Source organism: Rhinopithecus bieti, unplaced genomic scaffold, assembly GCF_001698545.2.
Source record: "Rhinopithecus bieti isolate Rb0 unplaced genomic scaffold, ASM169854v2 scaffold_865, whole genome shotgun sequence".
NCBI classification, from domain to species: Eukaryota; Metazoa; Chordata; class Mammalia; order Primates; family Cercopithecidae; genus Rhinopithecus; species Rhinopithecus bieti.
This window is the reverse complement of record NW_016803288.1, coordinates 1,323,297-1,329,644: the sequence shown is the minus strand read 5'-3', so window position 1 is coordinate 1,329,644 and position 6,348 is coordinate 1,323,297. Positions and strand designations below refer to the sequence as shown.

The 6,348-nt window shown below is 39.7% G+C and overlaps 1 pseudogene; it reads right to left on the bottom strand.

The window, feature by feature from the left end:
• Nucleotides 1–2,190: 2,190 nt before the first annotated feature.
• Nucleotides 2,191–2,593, bottom strand: LOC108529555 (ribonuclease UK114 pseudogene; annotated as a pseudogene).
• Nucleotides 2,594–6,348: the final 3,755 nt, after the last annotated feature.

The window sequence follows — 6,348 nt, the reverse complement described above, 5'->3', positions numbered from 1 at the left end:
AATTTTTAAAAAACTCATTGACATTTTTTAAAAGTCACAGGACAGAGTTATTTCTACAAACATAGACTAATTCTATATGCATCTTTCTGTAAGGTACTTTAATCACTCAGCATTCTATAATGTATATTCCAATAGGAAAATGGATGCAGCCCCAAAGCTTTTTTTTTTTATTTTTTTTATTTTGAGACAGAGTTTTTTTCTTGTTGCCCAGTCGAGAATGCAATGGCATGATCTCGGCTCACCACAACCTCCTTCTCCAGGGTTCAAGTGATTCTCCTGCCTCAGCCTCCTGAGTAGCTGGGATTACAGGCATGCGCCACCATGTCCAGCTAATTTTGTATTTTTAGTAGAGATGGGGTTTTTGCATGTTGGCCAGGCTGGCCTCGAACTCCTGACCTCAGATGATCTGCCTGCCTTGGCCTCCCAAAATACTGAGATCACAGGCATGAGCCACCATGCCCGGCCCCCAAAGCATTTTTTTAAACAGTTGCATAATATTTCACAGCATAGGTATATTCAAGTTAATTTAACCATTGGTTTGTTAACAATTTTTTTTATTTTTTTGTCTTGTCACTTGGCAAACGATGCTTCAATAAACACACGTTACCAATATACTCCCTACTTCAGTAAATACGCTTTTAATTCTATAGGATTTAATTCTAAAGGATAAATTTCCAGAACTAGACTGGTAAACAAAAGGATATATATTTTTTTATTTCAACAGAGTTTGCCAGATTAATTTTCACGAAGTTGCAGTAATTTTAGTGTTCATTGTTTTGAAAACATGATAGAACCTACTGTCTTGCCCTCCCATCATTCCCCAACTATCACTGGGTTCAACAGGTCTTTTGAACGCTTTGCCATGTGTTGAGGGAAAAACATGTTAATCCACTGTTAAACTTGGCATTTCCCTGATGACTATGGAGTTGAGCTTATTTCATGGGTCTGTGAGCATCAGGATTTCCTCTTCTGTAAAATGACTATTTTTATCCTTTGACTATTTTTCAACTGGGTTATTTGTCCTTACATTATGAATTTATGGGAATTATTTATATATAATATGTAGGAATCCTTTATCGGACATAGGTGCTTCCAAAATTTTTTGCAGCCCGTTCTTTGTCTTCTGACTTTATGTACTGCTGCCTGTCAAATTGTAAATATTTGCATAGTCAAATGTTTCTTTATTTCCTTTCATTTTTTTGTTTCCTGTCTTGCTTAAGAAGTCCTCCCAACACGCACACCACTGCCACCAATGCCACAGGCATATAAACGTTGTCCTAGATCTTCTACCTTGTTTTTGTTACATTTTTATATTTAAACATTTAATTGTCACAGACATTATTTTTATATCGTTAAAAGGAAAGCTCTACCTCCCCTGCTACTGCTCCCATTTGATAAGCAGCTGTACTAGAAATGTTTATTTAAACAAACCACCCTTCATACACCTGTAATCCCAGCACTTTGGGAGGCCAAGGCAGGAGGATCCTTGCGGTCAGGAGTTCAACACCAGCCTGGCCAACGTGGTGAACCCCTGTCTCTACTAAAAACACAAAAATTAGCCAGGCGTGCTGGCACATGCCTGTAATCCCAGCTACTTGGAAGGCTGAGGCAGGAGAATCGCTTGAACCCGGGAGGCGGAGGTTGCAGTGAGCTGAGATCATGCCACTGCACTCCAGCCTGTGTGACAAAGTGAGACTCTGTCAAAAAAAAGAATGTCTATATGAAATTTTGGTCTGTTTTCCTCTCTTTGACCATTACCATTAAATACTTTAATTTTATTCAAGTAAAAGCAGAATCATATATTTGACATGAGAACTAAGTATTTCACATCATTAAATTAGTTTGAAGTAGGTATGCTTTTGATTATGTATCAGGAATAATAACTTACTTTCTTTAATGTTTGTTTGTCTTTACACTTATTTGAATAACTATGTAATGAGTATCTGCTTCCTACATTCAGTAATAGAGGTGTACATTAATAATATCAGTAACAGGAGTCTTGATCTAATCTCTAATTTTTGTTGAACTGTCCCTGTTATATAGTATTTCCATAATAACTTCAGGCATTTTAGTCAAACCTTACACTTTCATCAATTGTAAAAATTAAGATGTTAATTAAGATGTTACATTAGTTGTAAAAAATTAAGACGTTAAACGTTCCAGATGAAACAACACTGAGCCCACTTACAGTCATGCTGTTGTGAGAGGTCCTTGGACAGCTACTGCTTCCATTTCAATTTAGACTCCTTTGGCCAAAGTAGCAACCTGGTAAGCAGCTCTAGCTGGAGAATTAGTCTTGAAGTACTGTTTGTAACTTACACTGACAGTACTGAAGTCATGTATGTCAGCCAGGAAAATTGTTTACTGCATTAGTGAAGTCACAACCTACAGTCTTCAGAACTTCACCCATCTTTGTAAAAGCTTGTTTAACTTCTTTGGCTACCTCTCCTGCCACGAGCTGTGCACTTGAAGAGTCCATGACTAGCTGTCCTGAAATGTAAATGATCCTGTCGACTAACACACGTTGGCCATACAGCCCAAGGACCTTGGGGGCTTTCGCAGTGCTGGTCACCTTTTTAATCAAGGATGGCATAGCTTACCCTTCTCTTGAGGCCTCTCTGGGAGAAGACGTCTCACCACCCCTGCTTGCTTCTCACCTGACTTGATATTATTTTCCAAAAATGTCTGATAGCATTCATTTTGGTCCAGAGCTTTTTTTGTGTGAAAAAGCTTCTCATTTCTCTTAGAGATGAAGGGCCATTCAGATTTTCTATTTCGTCTTGTATTGACCCGTATCTGTAAAGTTATCTCTGTCAACTTCACTGGAATAAAAGTGCTTCTGATATTTCTTTAATATCCCTTCAATGTCTGTAGTACCTGTTGTGTTGTCTTTTGTTTTATATTTTTCCAGTTCCTTAAAATTTATTGCGATATGTTTTAGGCCCCAGGAGATGGCTCCTAATATGGACCAGGAAAAGAATGTGTATCTATATTTGTTTTGTGTTGTTCTGTGGACTAGTCTGTAAATGACAATTAAGTCTAGTTGGTTGATAGTGGTGTTAAAATTTCCTACATATCCTTATTCATTTTTATTTGCTTACTTTATCAGTTCCTGTGAGTTGTGTGTTAAAATTTCCAAATATACTTAGTTTTCCCCTTCAGTGCTCTCAGTTTTTGCTTCTGAAGATGTATTTATTTAAATAGCATTCCATTCATATTGTGTAGTTTCAACGGCTTATATCTCCATGAAATTAACTTTATTTCTCCTTTTTTTTTTTTTTTTTTTTTTTTTTTTTTTTCCAGCATCACATACTATCTCTCTCCCTTGAGTTTTCCTTTTTTTTTTCTGGTTTGTAGCGTTTTAAAACATGTCTTGGCCGGGCACAGTGGCTCACACCTGTAATCCCAGCACTTTGGGAGGCTGAGGCAGGTGAATCACCTGAGGTCAGAAGTTCAAGACTAGCCTGGCCAACATGGTGAAACCCTGACTCTACTAAAAATACAAAAATTAGTCGGGTGTGGTAGCAGGCGGCTGTAATCCCAGCTACTTTGGAGGCTGAGGCAGGAGAATCGCTTGAACCCAGGAAGCGGAGGTTGCAGTGAGTCAAGATGGCGCCACTGCACTCCAGCCTGGGCAACAGAGCAAGACTCCATCTCAAAAACAAAGAACAAACAAATAAAAAAAACATGTCTTTCCCATTAGAAGCTTTCCTTCAAGCTTCTCAGAGTTCACATTTAAGAGTGAGGCACAAACACATAAATCGAAACTTGTATGGGCATGGGTGAGCTCCACTGCAGCATGATAGAGTGGGAATCTGCTCTTTTATGAAGGAGACTGTTCTTTGATGTCCTTTAGGAAGGATCAGCATTTGTAGCAGAACTGCTCTGTTCTCTTGTTTTAGGGTTATAATTCTATCAGTTCCTCCTTGGAATCAAATGTTTAAAAGGGGTTGCGGTTCTAAACTTTGGTAATGAGACTTTCACTTCAACTCTGTTTTTCAACACAGTACCCATTTCCCACTTTCAACTGTATCTTACATGCCTAATTCAAAATATTTTCTGGAGATGCATTGTCTTGATGGCTGCCAGGGAAGGATGATATCCTGGCTAAGTAAACCTCTGGTTCCTGGGTGAGGGATGTGTTGATTTTAATGGATTCTTACAATGCCTGTTGATGAATAACTCTTCTTTTCACCCCAGTCCCTTTGCCAGTTTTTAAGGGTAAATAGTGACTCCAATTTCCACGCCTTTCAAAGTTTTCATAATGGGGATCAGCTTGGTTCTTATTGAACTTCCTGATTATAACTGAGTTTCTATAGGGATCAAAGTTATATCCTTATTTAGCTGTATATTTTTTGTTGTTGTTGTTGAGACAGAGTCTCACTCTGTTGCCCAGGCTGGAGTGCAGTGGCAAAATCAATAAAGGAATTGAAAAGATAAGAACACTGAGGCAGGAGAATCGCTTGAACCTGGGAGGCGGAGGTTGCGGTGAGCCGAGATCATGCCATTGCACTCCAGCCTGGGTACCAAGATCAAAACTCCGTCTAAAAAAAAAAAAAAAAAAAAAGTAGGATAAAGGAAATGAAAGAAGACATGGAAGGAGAAGACAGTTGTCAACAGAATTTTGGTTGAGGGAAGTCAAATGGACAAATGATAACTGAGTTAACAAAATAGAGGAAGCTAAAATAGTAAATAAGAAATAGGAGGAAGCTTAATAAGAAACAAGCTGATTCCCATTATGAAAACTTGGAAAGGCTTGGAGATTGGAGTCACTATTTACCCTTAAACTTAGCTGGGTGTGATGGCTCACGCCAGTAGTCCCAGCTACTCAGGAGGCTGAGGCATGAGAATTGCTTGAACCTAGGAGGTGCAGGTAATTGTTGTATTTTTAGTAGAGATAGGATTTCACCATGTTGGTCAGGCTGGTCTTGAACTCCTAACCTCAAGTGATCTGCCTGCCTTGACCTCCCAAAGTGCTGGGATTACAGGTGTGAGCCACCATGTTTGGCCTCTTATTTAGCTATGTTTTAATTGGAAGTCTTATTACAGTGGGTGCATACATTTTGTATTTTACTAAATAATGCTAAATTGTTTCCAAAATGCTATACTGATTGATGTTCCAACTAGTAGATGAAAATTGTATTTTGTACATCCTCATCAGCTTTTGACATTATCTGAATGTTTAATTTCACCCAGTGTGATGGGTGAAAGTGCTATGTAGTTGCTATTTTAATTAACGTTTCTCTGACTGCTATCGTAGAAGTAGCTGTCAGATCCACATGAAGTCTGGAAATGCTGGGGAGTTTTCTGGGTAATCACCCTTTGCCAGGCCTCCCAATAAGCACTGAGGAATGTTCTAGGGTTCGTTTGCCCATTTTACTTTCATCTAATGGACTGCCGGTACCAAAATCTGTATTAGTCCCAGTTCTCTAGAGGGACAGAACTAATGGAATATATATATGTAAAAAGGGGAGTTTATTAAGTATTAACTCACATGATCACAAGATCCTACAATAGGCCGTCTGCAGGCTGAGGAGCAAGGGGAGCCAGTCTGAGTTCCAAAACTGAAGAACTTGTAGTCCAACATTTGAGGGCAGGAAGCATCCAGCACAGGAGAAAGATGTAGATGTTTGAGGGCAGGAAGCATACAGCACGGGAGAAAGACGTAGGCTGGGAGGCTAGGTCAGGTCTCTATTTTCATAATTTTCTGCCTGTTTATATTCTAGCCATGCCGGCAGCTGATTAGATGTTGCCCACCCAAATTAAGGGTGGGTCTGTGTTCCCCAGCCCACTGACTCAAATATTAATCTCCTTTGGCCACACCCTCACAGACACACCCAGGATCAATACTTTGTATCCTTCAATCCAATCAAGTTGATACTCAGTATTAACCCTCACAAATAGGTAGCCAGGAAGCCCATTTGCCATTCTCATGGGGGTTACTCACTCTCCAGACCTCTCTTTCGGCATTCAGGTTGAAATCTCCCTCTGTATGGGTCCGTTGTCTAGTGCTGAGGGGTTAGGGACCAGGGAAGCCAGACCTCATCTCCCGCTCTGCTCCATTAGGCTCCATGTCATTTGTCTTTAATGATAGCTCCATGACAATGGCTATTGGTATCCCCTGTAAATTCCATCACCGACCAGCTATAATAGACACACAATAGCAAAGCTGGATGTCTTAACTTACAGGACTGGGTGATCCTTTCTAATCAGGGAGCCGTAGCTAACTCTTCTCTCTTGAGGCCCCTCTGGGAGAAGAAGTTTCTACGCCAGCTTGGCTTGCTTCTCACCTGACTCGATATTAGTTTTTAAAAATGTTTGATAGGATTCATTTTGGTCTAGAGACTT